This window comes from Nymphaea colorata, chromosome 6 (assembly GCF_008831285.2).
Source record: "Nymphaea colorata isolate Beijing-Zhang1983 chromosome 6, ASM883128v2, whole genome shotgun sequence".
Lineage (NCBI taxonomy): Eukaryota > Viridiplantae > Streptophyta > Magnoliopsida > Nymphaeales > Nymphaeaceae > Nymphaea > Nymphaea colorata.
The window spans coordinates 55,936-69,500 of NC_045143.1; the positions used below are offsets into that span (position 1 = coordinate 55,936).

The window sequence follows — 13,565 nt, forward strand, 5'->3', positions numbered from 1 at the left end:
GACCCTAAAACCTCTTACTCACCCTCCTTTCTACTTTGTTATGTAATTCCTTTTTGTAAAGTAGAAAGCGAGGAAAAACCAACTTGTCTTCCCAGGAGGTGGAAGCAAGTGGTAACCTTTGAGGTGACACCACAATCGTCGGCTGCCTGAGTAGATTCCATTGCTGGTTAACTCATTAGCATTGTAGAGAGGAGGCGCCATGTATTGTTGTAAGTAGTTGCAGAGTGATGTAATGGCTCTGATAGATGTTAGCGGACTAGTCTGCTACTTGGCGCTGGGCACTAAAGTAGTCGTCAGCTCACCGGCACCGAACCCATTCACTCAACTTGCCATTAAGCTTTACTGGTACACTCAACGGGTACTCTTCACGCGCATCGTTAATTTCTAATGGGTAGGTGTAGGTCCTCTTCCAAACTGCCACCATCATTGATGAAGCCGGGTACACAATTCAGCTGTCTGTTCTTGATTTTTTTATTGTTCATGCTGATGTCATCTGTCTTAATAAAACGTGGAGGCCTACCCTCTGTAAAATTTAATAAAACGTGGAGGCGTACCCTCTGTAAAATAAAATTCTCGACAAATTTTTAGTACGATATTGGACCTAATACGTTCTTGGTTTAGATTTTTTCACTTCAAAAAACAATGCCAAGTCCGATGCATGAGCCTAGGATAAGAGGTAATCAAACAATAATTTCTAAGAGATACACCCAAACTTTGGCTTATATATACAAGGAAATAGATAGTCCACAAAAATTGTGACATATATTGCCCTTTATACTTGTTCTAGAATTTAGTGCTCCTCGTTGATGTCTACTCTAACTGGAAATTCTAACTCTAAATCGAACAGGGCGGGCCCAATACCGCCCTAGTAGGTGTTCATTCTTTGACTGGAGATTTTAATGCCGACATAGACGGCAGGTCGTGTTGGTGCGAATCTTACTCCCAAGCTTTTTCACAAATGATCATTTGAGATGAACTTGGTCATGATCTTCACATGGAAACCCGAGCTTTCCTACGCATGTGAATTGATTGATTGTAGTTGTTCGTATATGTAGTCATTAGAGGCATTTCCATCAATTTGTTTCAAATTGAAAAAGAAAAAATGAATTCTACTACATATTTGAATTTTTAAATGTCACTTACTTAGCCTTTCAAAAATACACTTAAAGGAAAAGACTTAATCACATGTAGCATTTTCAGTACAAGGCACTCACAAATGGTTGAGACATGTCATGCGTATTTATCGTTCAGGCAAACAAGAGTTCAATTTACTTCGCTTAAAAGCTTTAGGTACCGTTTGGGCAATTCCTTGACAAAATGATTTTTTAGAAAACTTGGTTTTGTAAAAATGATTGTTCAAATGAGTTTAAAAAACATAGCTTTTATGTTTTGGTGGGTAGACAAAAACAAAAAAAGGTTTTGTGTGCAAGAAGGGCCTTAATGAAACTCCCTACCACCTTCCACTACAAGCCATACAGGCTTTAAAAAACAGTCCATTAAAGACAGGAACCAAGGCCCTCTCGTTCGGTTTGGCCTTGTGTCTATCAACTTGGTTAGGAAATTGATATGTAGATATGTCAATGTATTTGATTTGATATCTAGATATTCGATCGAAGCATTTGGAAAACCCAAAGAACTAGATTTGGAACATGCAAATGAAACATGTGAATATCCGTTGCAATTTAGATTGGGATCTGAATCTGAAATAGAATCTGAAACATGTGAATATCCTCCTCAAGCTTCTTTTTTTTTTTTCTCATAGTCATAGTGGGCTCCTCGTTTCTGCAACTCTATATCACGCTGTGCGAGTTTAGACTTTAGACCTTCCCATTGCACCACTTCTCAACTTTCTTTCAGAATCTCAATCCGTAAATCAGAATTTCTACTTTCTTGTTTTTTCAGCTCTAGGGAAAACCAGCTTAACAAGGGTACAAACAGAATTGCTTAGTATGACTTGTTCTCTACTACCAAGCTTGTATCTATATGCAATTAAGACCACTTAAACAGGTGCCCTCTTCTTTTACATAAAACTACTTATCATGGAAACATAAAACTAAATTAAACCCATAAACAACCTAATGATGCAATTACAATGATGCTACTGACCTTCTTTTCATCAATTAGACCACAAGTCCTTATTCTTTTCATCAATTCTAAGTGTGAGGCAGTCTACTAGAGTGTTCTTATTTTGTTCCTCCTCCTGTTGGGGCTCACCAATAGTTTTTAGATCGCCACTATGAAGTTATTACATATGTACATAATCATCAGCATTATAATAGTCATCTTCCTGGGCTGACCATGCACATACTTGAATCATTCTTTTATGACTCAGTCCACTCTTTTTTACTATGGAACCTCAAATCAAATGACATCTCAAATGATGTCGCGCAATAGAAACCAGTCCAATTCTTCTCAAATTATTACCTAAGATGTCGAGGATGATTCCTTTATGTTCACATTTTGAAAATTGAAATATATCCATTCTAGAAGTTCGACAACATTGATGCGAAATGAATACTAATGCTTGTATGATACTTACATCTTATTTGCACATGGGCTTCTTTCCTCTCGTAGCCATGACCGTCAACGCAGAGTGAACGAGAGAGAAGCGTAGGGTAGAGACCTTGATCTCTGGTCGTAGTGAGTCTTGAAATAGGGTAGAGAGCTTCTTCTCTGAACGGGAACGCCGACGTTTTCTCTACCCTACTTCTTGGAAGGATTTGGCTGCACCCAAAGGCCTTTTCAACCTCAGAGTATTGCCCTTTCAACCTCAGAGTATTTCACTTCTGCCACTGCTTTCCTTCCAGAAAGAACCTGCTCTGTATAAAAGGAGCCACTTATTTGAAGATATTACACGTTTGCCATTCCCTTTCAAAACAATCATGTGATGGCACTATGGCAAATTGGCAATCTCAACTTTTTCAAAAAAAAAATTACTGCCTTATCTGTTTGCACCAAATTAAACCGATTATAGAAAAATAAAAGAAAATAATAAACCAACTTGAGAATTTGGTAATCTGTTGTTCGGTCCTGAGAAAGGGAATGGCATCTCAGCAGTTTGTTTAGGAGATCTTGGGCATAGAGGAAATTTTACTCAGCGACAGAGTATGTGGACTACTGACCATCGTTTTGGTCAAAATTTTAGGGTCTAAGCGAGTTTGATCGAAGAGGGAACAAGGAAGTGCTGCCCGAGCCTGACCTGGTCAACCGGTTCGATCCGGTCAAACAAACAATTCTCAGTCTCCAAGCGTGCTTCAACGGAGTCTGCATCTCGGACCCAGCGCTCAACATCCCCAATTTCTCTTTCTCCTTCAACTAAAGGAAAAAAAAGAACGCGGCTTATTGTTTCAGAAAATATAGAATGATTATAGCTAAGCTTTGATTGTTTGGTTACAAAATAATATCCATAATCGCGCAAAAAAAGCGTAGCATTTTCACACCATATAATTCAAAAACACATGTTTCTTCTTATTAAATAGTCTCTTAATTAGGGCAAATTTGGTTAGTACATTTGCAGACATGAACTCTATTCAGTGCTGTCTTGGTACCCATTCTTTAGATTTTCTTTTTTTTGGACTTAGAAGAGTCCAACTGTAAAATCCAAAGCTTTCATTTTCCCTCTAGCCAAATATCCTATAAATCAAACTTGCCATCGAGTTAGGAATTGAAATCTTGATTTGATTTTAATGTCAATATCTTGACACGTTCTAGCAATAAATTTGAGACCATGGACAAACCGAGTTCTTCTTAAGGGTTGTTTGAAAATATACTAAACCTCAAAGTACAATGCATTTTATCTACTTCAAAATTGGGTTAGATTCTCTTAATGACCAAAGAGTCTTTTAATGAGCGTTAGTGTTTCATGAATCTACTTCAAAATTGGGTTAAATTCATGAGACACATGTTTCAAGTGTTGTTTGGTGAATCTACTCAAATTTAAAAAAATTCCTTGTACTACCATCTTTAATTTGTTTCATGAGTGATGAGTCACACAACTCTTGTCATTCCTTCCTGCCACCTTGTACACCAAATTGGCCGGCCAGGCCGCCCGTCAGTTGATTGGTTGCGAATTGATTAAAAATATTAAAAAATAAAAATAGTTAAATAAAACTTCAAAATATATTTAAAAGTAATTAAAAGTCTCAACAATATACAAGTTAATCAAACGCACACCTTCAACAATATAAAAGATGGGTAGTTGGGATCGCCAAATATTCTATTTTTTTTATAAATTTAAATGATTTAATAATTCATTTAATATAACAAAGTTTATAAATCATACACAAAATCAAATATAATTTCTTATTTAAATTATAAAATACAAGAGGGGCTAATATCTTATTTAAATTAAAAAATAGTTTAAAATATTTTACACTGATTTAAAAATAAAAAAATGGAGGGAATCGGCTGATACACACTGATTCAACCAACAAGGATTACTAACAATAACTTAAGGGGCACGTTTGATGAGCATGAAATATCATACAGCACCCGAACTAAAACTTAAATTTTGAAAATTTTTTTATCACCTTCTCATTTTTATGTTAAATGTTTAGAAAAAAATTAATTGTTTTTGTGAGTAAGCGAGACTTCGTGCAAAAGTTGGGGGTATCATTGTGGTGTTTGAAAATTTGAGCGGCTGTGGGCGCCTATTTATAATTTTTTCAAAGTAAGAATGAAAAGGGGTCACAATAAATCAAGAAGTTCAAGAAACACTTCTCAACGGCCATTCTGTTACGAGGGCTTTCTTTTTCCCGCCGAGTTCCCGGAAAGAAAGCACCCTCTCCTTCTCTCTCGATGGGAGGAGTTTGGATCTTCGATGGCGCGACGATGGAGGAGGCTGGATCCTCGATGGTGCGACGATGGAGGAGGATGCAGATTGCATCGGTGGGTTGCCGCAGTTCATCCTTCCAAATTACGAGCAGCAGCTCCTATCCATCATCCTTCCGCTGGTGAGTTTCCTTCCTCCTCCCTCGCTCTTTCAGCGTTTCTGCGCTCTCATTAGGGCTTGAGAAAAATTTTAACCCACAAGACCAATGCAGGTCGATCTTTATGATCATTACTTGGAAGGGAAGGGGAGGGGGGCATCTAAAAGGTCGAGAGACAGAGTAGCGAAGTGGAGAAGAGTTCGATCGGCCTCGTCCCTCGCTCGTCGATCCATCGATTCGCGATTTCACTATTTAGTGATCGATCGATCGGTCCGTCTCCTTCGCTTTGGGTAAACTCCTTTTGCCCTCCCGTCCTGCAGGTTCTTCTCTTCTCTGCGGTTCCCTCTTACAGTGCAAAAACGCTGAACGGGGCTCTTGGTCTGACTGTGCAGATTACGTGTTCGACGAGACTTGCACGAACTTGAGCGTTTATGAGCATCACACGAAGGATGTCATCCAAGCGGCAGTCAAGGGATTCGATGGTACCCCTTCAAATTAGTTTTTGTTCTTTTAGTATTTTGAAGGATTGGACGCTTCTGAAGTAGATAGATGCCTTTATTGCTCTTATTGCATATCCTATAGCTGTTTGTTACCTGTGCATCTACATCCTACTTTTGCAAGATAGTTTGTCTTTAAATTGTTTAATATACATGAAAAATTAATTTGCTGAAATCCTCTGAGGCCATATGTTGACAAATAATTTGGAACTGGACTGCTGAAGATAAACCCTGTACATGATCATAATGATTATGGTCTTGCAAGAAAATTGGGCATCCCAATACTAAATGTCATTAACAAGGATGGAATTGATCTTACGGATGCCTGAGACTCCTACTTTGTTATTTCAGTGGACTTGATTGTTTGAAGCTTTCAACAAATTGTGGGCAGATCTCGAAGAGGCTGGTCTTGCTGTGAAGAAGGAATCATCTACATCAAGACTACCAAGATGACAGTGTGGTGGGGAGGTCAGGAATTTTCTCTCTCTATATATCATAAGATAATTGGTTTTTTGCAAAACAGTCTAGTCAAATTAAATGGAGCACTTGTATATAATAGGTCATAGAGCCACTCGTCGGTAAGCAGTGGTATGTAGTCATGGGGCCTTAGTGCACTGGAAAACGGGGATATATCTATCATTCTTGAGAGGTTTGAAAAGGTACATGTGCTACAGGAGGTTTTCTTTTCCAAGGTGAAGTAATATTCTATAGTAGGCTGCTGAAGGTCCTTCACATTTATCCTGTGTCTATTCTGCTGTGCTTTGTTTGGAGAACCATGTTGCCATTCATCTGATTGATGATCATCTTAGACTGCCTCCTTTTATTTGCAAATGTTTTGTGTAGTTGTGGCTTGTTTGTTGCTGATCTAGCGGTCATCTCTATTCCATGCTTGAAAATACTGTTGATTGTTGTAAAATTCTGTACTGCTTCTTATTGCCATCCATATGACAATATTTTTACATCCATAGCTTCCGTTGTATAGGCAAATTATAACAGCTCTTCATAAATGGGTTTTTTAGTTTTCAGATATATTACTCAGCTGCAACATTTGTTGCCTTTATGAATATCCCTCTAGCATCAGCATTCATATTTATGTTCTTGTTCTGGATTTTAGATTTTTCCTTTTCATTGAAAGATAAGGCAGAACACGAGTAAGAAATCCTTGGGTAATGTTTTAATTACTATCTGGAGATGCATAAAGAGTTTTTGAAACAAGATTTTGCCATAGGTAAAATGAACCAATATGGAAAAACTACAACCAATTATGTACAAGAAGAGGGGGACTGGCGAGTAATCCCTTGAGATGTGGGAACCACTCAAGGATCTTATGTGGCAGTGTCCCCACAATCAAAATCCAAAATAGCAGGTGGTGGAATATTATTATGATAAGTTAACTCATAAGCATAGACAAATGGTAGATGCAACATCTGGGGTACATTCATGATGAAAAGCAATGAAGAAGCATCAACTTTGTTTGAGACTTAATAACAATTTTACGCATCCTGCCTCATCATCTATGCAGGAGAGAGCGCCGTGGATGTCTTTGGGAGCAATCAATGAGGAATATGTGAGGTATCATCATTGCGTTATTGGTGCAAAAGGATGGATAAAATTGGAGATTAGTTGGAGCAAATATTGACACTCATTCGAACAGTGAATGAGACATACTCATGTGGAAACTCAGTGTCTTATGCATTGCAGTTTTAAGAGTATTGTGAAAAACCAGTACAACGTTAGAAAAGGGTTTGGTAGACGGGGTATGATTCCTAATTCAAAACCTACAACCCCAGATAGCATAATCATTCTAACCTTTTGTGGTGAAATCTAGAAAATGTTGCACCTCTTCATTACCAACAATAGTAGGTTGGAGGGTTCCAATGCCCGAGTTTCTCACATGGCCAACTACAAGCATCGGTACAAAAGCCATTTTCAAGAGCTTACACGTGAGACTACAGAAATGACAATGGAAACTGCGCAAGGCTGGGAAAGTGTAAAAACATGATGAGAATAGTTAATTTTCACACCTAGTTTCTCTCGATATTAAGGATGTAGGTTAGACGTATTAGCATGGAGGAAAGAGGGAAGGCTCCCAAGTCAATCCTAGATGTGGAGATGTTGTTAGAGGTGGTTTGCACGTGGTAGATGTAAATTAAATGCATGATAAAGCAGTAATGGGCTAGAGGAGTCAAAAGGAATATGATGTCAAACACAAGGTTTTAAAACCCAGTGATTTGTGAGTCCATGACTTGTTGGGCCGACTCAGTCATTCAGCCTGGCTTTGACAACTTTGTTTCTTGGATAAACCATATGTTTATGTGTATAAAATAATAATTTCGGTTCATTATAAGACCAATATATTACATGATGTGCATAATAATGCGTACACATATATAATGCAAACCTTAGTAATATATTTACGAACAATGATGAATAAACATAGACTTTGTTTGGGATAATTATTGACAATCTTATGCATCTTGCTTCATTGTCTCGGCAAAAGACAACGACACTTATAAATTAAGGTGCACCTAAGGTATGAGATGTGAATAGTGTGTGATTGCCTCATTAGGAACACAAAAGATACCATGAACCCCATACAACAAGAGGAGAAGCAGTCCCATGAGACCTGTGAACTACTCAAGGATGTTGATGAAGCAACGTCTCTACCATAAAGTAAAAAATGTCAATTAGATGCAAATAAATGGCTGACTAATGACTCAATCAATGTAAGGCCAACTAAATGCATCAGCATAATGGTCAATTTTAGGAGGTTATGTGTGAGACAAAAGTATTCACTATGAACAAACTTGGGTAGGAAAGATACGATGAACCTTGTACAACAAGAGGGAAGCAGTCCTGTGAGACATGAGAACTGCATATGGATATTGATGAGGCAACGTCGCTACCATCAAGTTAAAAATGTCAATCACATGCACTTGGAATAAATGGTGAACTGAAAACATAGCCGATGCATGGCCAACTAAATACATCGGCGTAATGGTTAGTGTTAGGAGCTTATGTGTGAGACAAAGGTATTGACTATGAAAAAACTTGGGTTGGAACAATGTGATGTACCTTGTACAACAAAAGGGGAAGCAATCCCGTGAGACATGGGAACTGCAAATGGATCTTGATGAGACAACGCACTCACCATCAAGTTCAAAATGTCAGTTATGTGCAATTGAAATAAATGGCTGTTTGGTTCTCTTGGTAAAGTAGCGGATGTTGCATCTGCGAGCACATTTTTGACGAATAGACAGAACGAACATAGACTTTGTTTGGGATTATTATTGACAATCTTGTGCATCTCGCCTCATCGTCTTGGCAAGCAAGAGCGGCACTTATAACTTAAGGAGTACTCAAGGACGAGTTGTTATTGATGTGTGATCGTCTCATTACGGGCGCAAATGATACGATGAAACCCGTACAACCAGAGGAAAAGCAGTCCCGTGAGACCTGGGAACTGCTGAACGATGTTGTTGAGGCAATATCTCCACCATCAAGTTAAAAATGTCAATCAAGTGCACTTGAAATAAATGGCTCACTAACGACATAGCCGATGCATGGCCAACTAAATGCATCGGCATAATGGTCAATTTTAAGAGGTTATGTGTGAGACAAAAGTATTCACTATGAACAAACTTGGGTAGGAAAGATACGATGAACCTTGTACAACAAGAGGGGAAGCAGTCCTGTGAGACATGAGAACTGCATATGGATATTGATGAGGCAACGTCGCTACCATCAAGTTAAAAATGTCAATCACATGCACTTGGAATAAATGGTGAACTGAAAACATAGCCGATGCATGGCCAACTAAATACATCGGCGTAATGGTTAGTGTTAGGAGCTTATGTGTGAGACAAAGGTATTGACTATGAAAAAACTTGGGTTGGAACAATGTGATGTACCTTGTACATCAAAAGGGGAAGCAATCCCGTGAGACATGGGAACTGCAAATGGATCTTGATGAGACAACGTACCCACCATCAAGTTCAAAATGTCAGTTCTGTGCAATTTAAATAAATGGCTGTTTCGTTCTCTTGGTAAAGTAGCGGATGTTGCATCTGCGAGCACATTTTTGACGAATAGACAGAACGAACATAGACTTTGTTTGGGATTATTATTGACAATCTTGTGCATCTCGCCTCATCGTCTTGGCAAGCAAGAGCGGCACTTATAACTTAAGGAGTACTCAAGGGATGAGTTGTTATTGATGTGTGATCGTCTCATTATGGGCGCAAATGATACGATGAAACCCGTACAACCAGAGGAGAAGCAGTCCCGTGAGACCTGGGAACTGCTGAACGATGTTGTTGAGGCAATATCTCCACCATCAAGTTAAAAATGTCAATCAAGTGCACTTGAAATAAATGGCTCACTAACGACATAGCCGATGCATGGCCAACTAAATGCATCGGCATAATGGTCAATTTTAAGAGGTTATGTGTGAGACAAAAGTATTCACTATGAACAAACTTGGGTAGGAAAGATACGATGAACCCCGTACAACAAGAGGGGAAGCAGTCCCGTGAGACATGAGAACTGCGTATGGATATTGATGAGGCAGCGTCCTTACCATCAAGTTAAAAATGTCAATCACATGCTCTTGAAATAAATGGTGAACTGAAGACATAGCCGATGCATGGCCAACTAGATGGATCGGCTTGATTGTTAGTGTTAGGAGCTTATGTGTGAGACAAAGGTATTGACTATGAAAAAGTTTGGGTAGGAAAAAAATGTGATGAACCCTGTACAACAAAAGGGGAAGCGGTCCCGTGAGACATCGGAACTGCAAATGGATCTTGATGAGACAACGTCCCTACCATCAAGTTAAAAATGTCAATCACTTGCATTTGAAATAAATGACGAATTGAAGACATAGCCGATGCATGGCCAACTAGATGCATCGGCATAATGGTATGTTTCAGGAGGCTATGTATGAGACAAAAGTATTGACTATGAATAAAGTAGGGTAGAATAGATGCGATGTACCCCGTACAGGAGAAGCAGTCCTGTGAGGCATGGGAACTACATATGGATCTTGATGAGGCAACGTCCCTACTATCAAGTTTAAAATGTCAATCAAATGCACTTGAAATAAATGGCTGACTAAAGACATGGCCGATGCATGGCCAACTAGATGCATCGGCATAATGGTCAGTTTTAGGATGTCAATCACATGCATGGCCAACTAGATGCATCGACATAATGGTTAGTGTTAGGAGCTTATGTGTGAGACAACGGTATTGACCATGAAAAAAGTTGGGTAGGAAATATGTGATGAACCCTGTACAACAAAAGGGAAGCAGTCCCGTGAGACATGGGAACTGCAAATAGATCTTGATGAGACAACATCCCTGCCATCAACTTCAAAATGTCACTTATGTGCAATTGAAATAAATGGCTGTTTGTTTCTCGTGGTATAGTGGACGTTGCGTCTACGAGCACATTTTTGACGAATAGACATGAACGAACATGGACTTTGTTTGGGATTATTATTTACAATGTTGTGCATCTTGCCTCATCGTCTTGGCAAGAGAGAGCGGCACTTATAACTTAAGGAGTACTCAAGGGATTTGTTGTTAATGATGTGTGATCGTCTCATTATGGGCACAATTGATACGATGAAACCCGTACAACCAGAGGAGAAGCAGTCCTGTGAGACTTGGGAATTGCTAAACGATGTTGTGAGGAAATGTCTCCACCAACAAGTTAAAAATGTCAATCAAGTGCACTTGAAATAAATGACTTACTGACGACATAGCCGATGCATGTCCAACTAAATGCATCGGCATAATGGTCAATTTTTGGAGGTTATGTGTGAGACAAAAGTATGACTATGAAAAAGCTAGCGTAGGAAGGATACGATGAACCCCGTATAACAAGAGGGGAAGCAGTCCCGTGAGACTTGGGAACTGCATATTGATATTGATGAGGCAACGTCCCTACCATCAAGTTAAAATGTCAATCACATGCATTTGAAATAGATGACGGTTTGAAGACATAGCCGATGCATGGCCAACCAGATGCGTAGGCATAATGGTCAGTTTAGCGTTTTAGGAGGTTATGTATGAGACAAAAGTATTGACTATGAAAAAACTAGGGTAGGAAAGATGCGATGAACCCCATACAACAAAAGGGGAAGCAGTCCCGTGAGGCATGGGAACTGCATATGGATCTTAATGAGGCACATGATACGATGAAACCCGTACAACCAGAGGAGAAGCAGTCCCATGAGACCTGAGAACTACTAAACGATGTTGTTTAGGAAATGTCTCCACCATCAAGTTAAAAATGTCAATCAAGTGCACTTGAAATAAATGGCTCACTGACGACATAGCCGATGCATGACCAACTAAATGCATCGGCATAATGGTCAATTTTAGGAGGTTATGTGTGAGACAAAAGCATTGACTATGAAAAAACTTGGGTAGGAAAGATACGATGAACCTTGTACAACAAGGGGGGAAACAGTCTCGTGAGACATGGGAACTGCATATGGATATTGATGAGACAACGTCCTTACCATCAAGTTAAAAATGTCAATCACATGCTCTTGAAATAAATGGTGAACTGAAGACATAGCCGATGCATGGCCAACGAGATGCATCAGCTTGATGGTTAGTGTTAGGAGCTTATGTGTGAGACAAAGGTATGACTATGAAAAAATTTGGGTAGGAAAAATGTGATGAACCCTGTACAACAAAAGGGGAAGCGGTCCCGTGAGACATCGGAACTGCAAATGGATCTTGATGAGACAACATCCCTACCATCAAATTAAAAATGTCAATCACATGCATTTGAAATAAATGACGAATTGAAACATAGCCGATGCATGGCCAACTAGATGCATCGGCATAATGGTAAGTTCAGAACGTTATGTACGAGACAAAAGTATTGACTATAAATAAACTAGGGTAGGATAGATGCGATGTACCCCATACAACAAAAGGGAAGCAGTCCTGTGAGGCAGGGGAACTGCATATGGATCTTGATGAGACAACATCCCTACTATCAAGTTCAAAAATGTCAATCAAATGCCACTTGAAATAAATGACTGACTGAAGAGATGCCGATGCATGGCCAACTAGATGCATCGGCATAATTGTCAGTTTTAGGATGTTATGTGTGATACAAAAGTATTGACTATGAAAAAACTAGGGTAGGAAAGATACGATGAATCCTGTACAATAAGAGGGGAAGCAGTCTCGTGGTACATGGGAACTGCATATGGATATTGATAAGGCAACGTCCCTACCATCAAGTTAAAAATTTCAATCACAGGCATTTGAAATAAATGACAAAGTGAAGACATAGCTGATGCGTGGCCAACTAGATGGATCGACATAATGGTCAGTTTTAGGAGGTTATGTGTGAGACAAAAGTATTGACTATGTAAAAATTTGGGTAGGAGTGATGCGATGAACCTTGTACAACAAAAGAGGAAACAGTCCCGCGAGACATGGGAACTACATATTGATCTTGATGAGGCATCGCCTCTACTATCAACTTCAAAATGTCAATCAAATGCACTTGAAGTAAATGGCTGACTAAAGACACGGCCGATGCATGGCCAACTAGATGCACCGGCATAATGGCCAGTTTTAGAATGTTATGTGTTAGACAAAAGTATTGACTATGAAAAAGCTGGGGTAGGAAAGATACGATGAACCCCGTACAATAAAAGGGGATGCAGTCCCGTGAGACTTGGGAACTGCATATGGATCTTGATGATGCAACGTCCCTACCATCAAGTTCAAAATGTCAATCAAATGCATTTGGAATAAATGGCTGACTGAAGACATGGCCGATGCATGTCCAACTCGATGTATCGATATTAATGGTCAGTTTTGGGAGGTTGTGTGTGTTACAAAAGTATTGACTATGAAATAACTAGGTAGGAAAGATACGATGAACCCCGTACAACGACAGGGAAAGCAGTCCCATAAGACTGGAGGACTGCATATGGATCCTGATGAGGCAACGTTCCTACCATCAAGTTCAAAATGTCATTCAAATGCACTTCAAATAAATGGCTGATTGAAGACAGCCGATGCATGGCAGCTTGACGCATCAGTATAATGGTCAGTTTTAAGAGGTTGTGTGTGAGACAAAGTATTGACTATGAAAAAATTGG

At 39.3% G+C, this 13,565-nt stretch overlaps 1 long non-coding RNA gene across 1 annotated transcript; it reads left to right on the top strand.

Annotated features, from left to right (window-relative positions):
* Nucleotides 1-5,076: 5,076 nt before the first annotated feature.
* Nucleotides 5,077-6,095, top strand: LOC116256683 (uncharacterized). The gene is made up of 4 exons (XR_004173165.2): nt 5,077-5,218; nt 5,321-5,410; nt 5,777-5,893; nt 5,985-6,095. It is a non-coding gene; the product is annotated as an uncharacterized LOC116256683 (long non-coding RNA).
* The last annotated feature ends 7,470 nt before the right edge of the window (nt 6,096-13,565 follow it).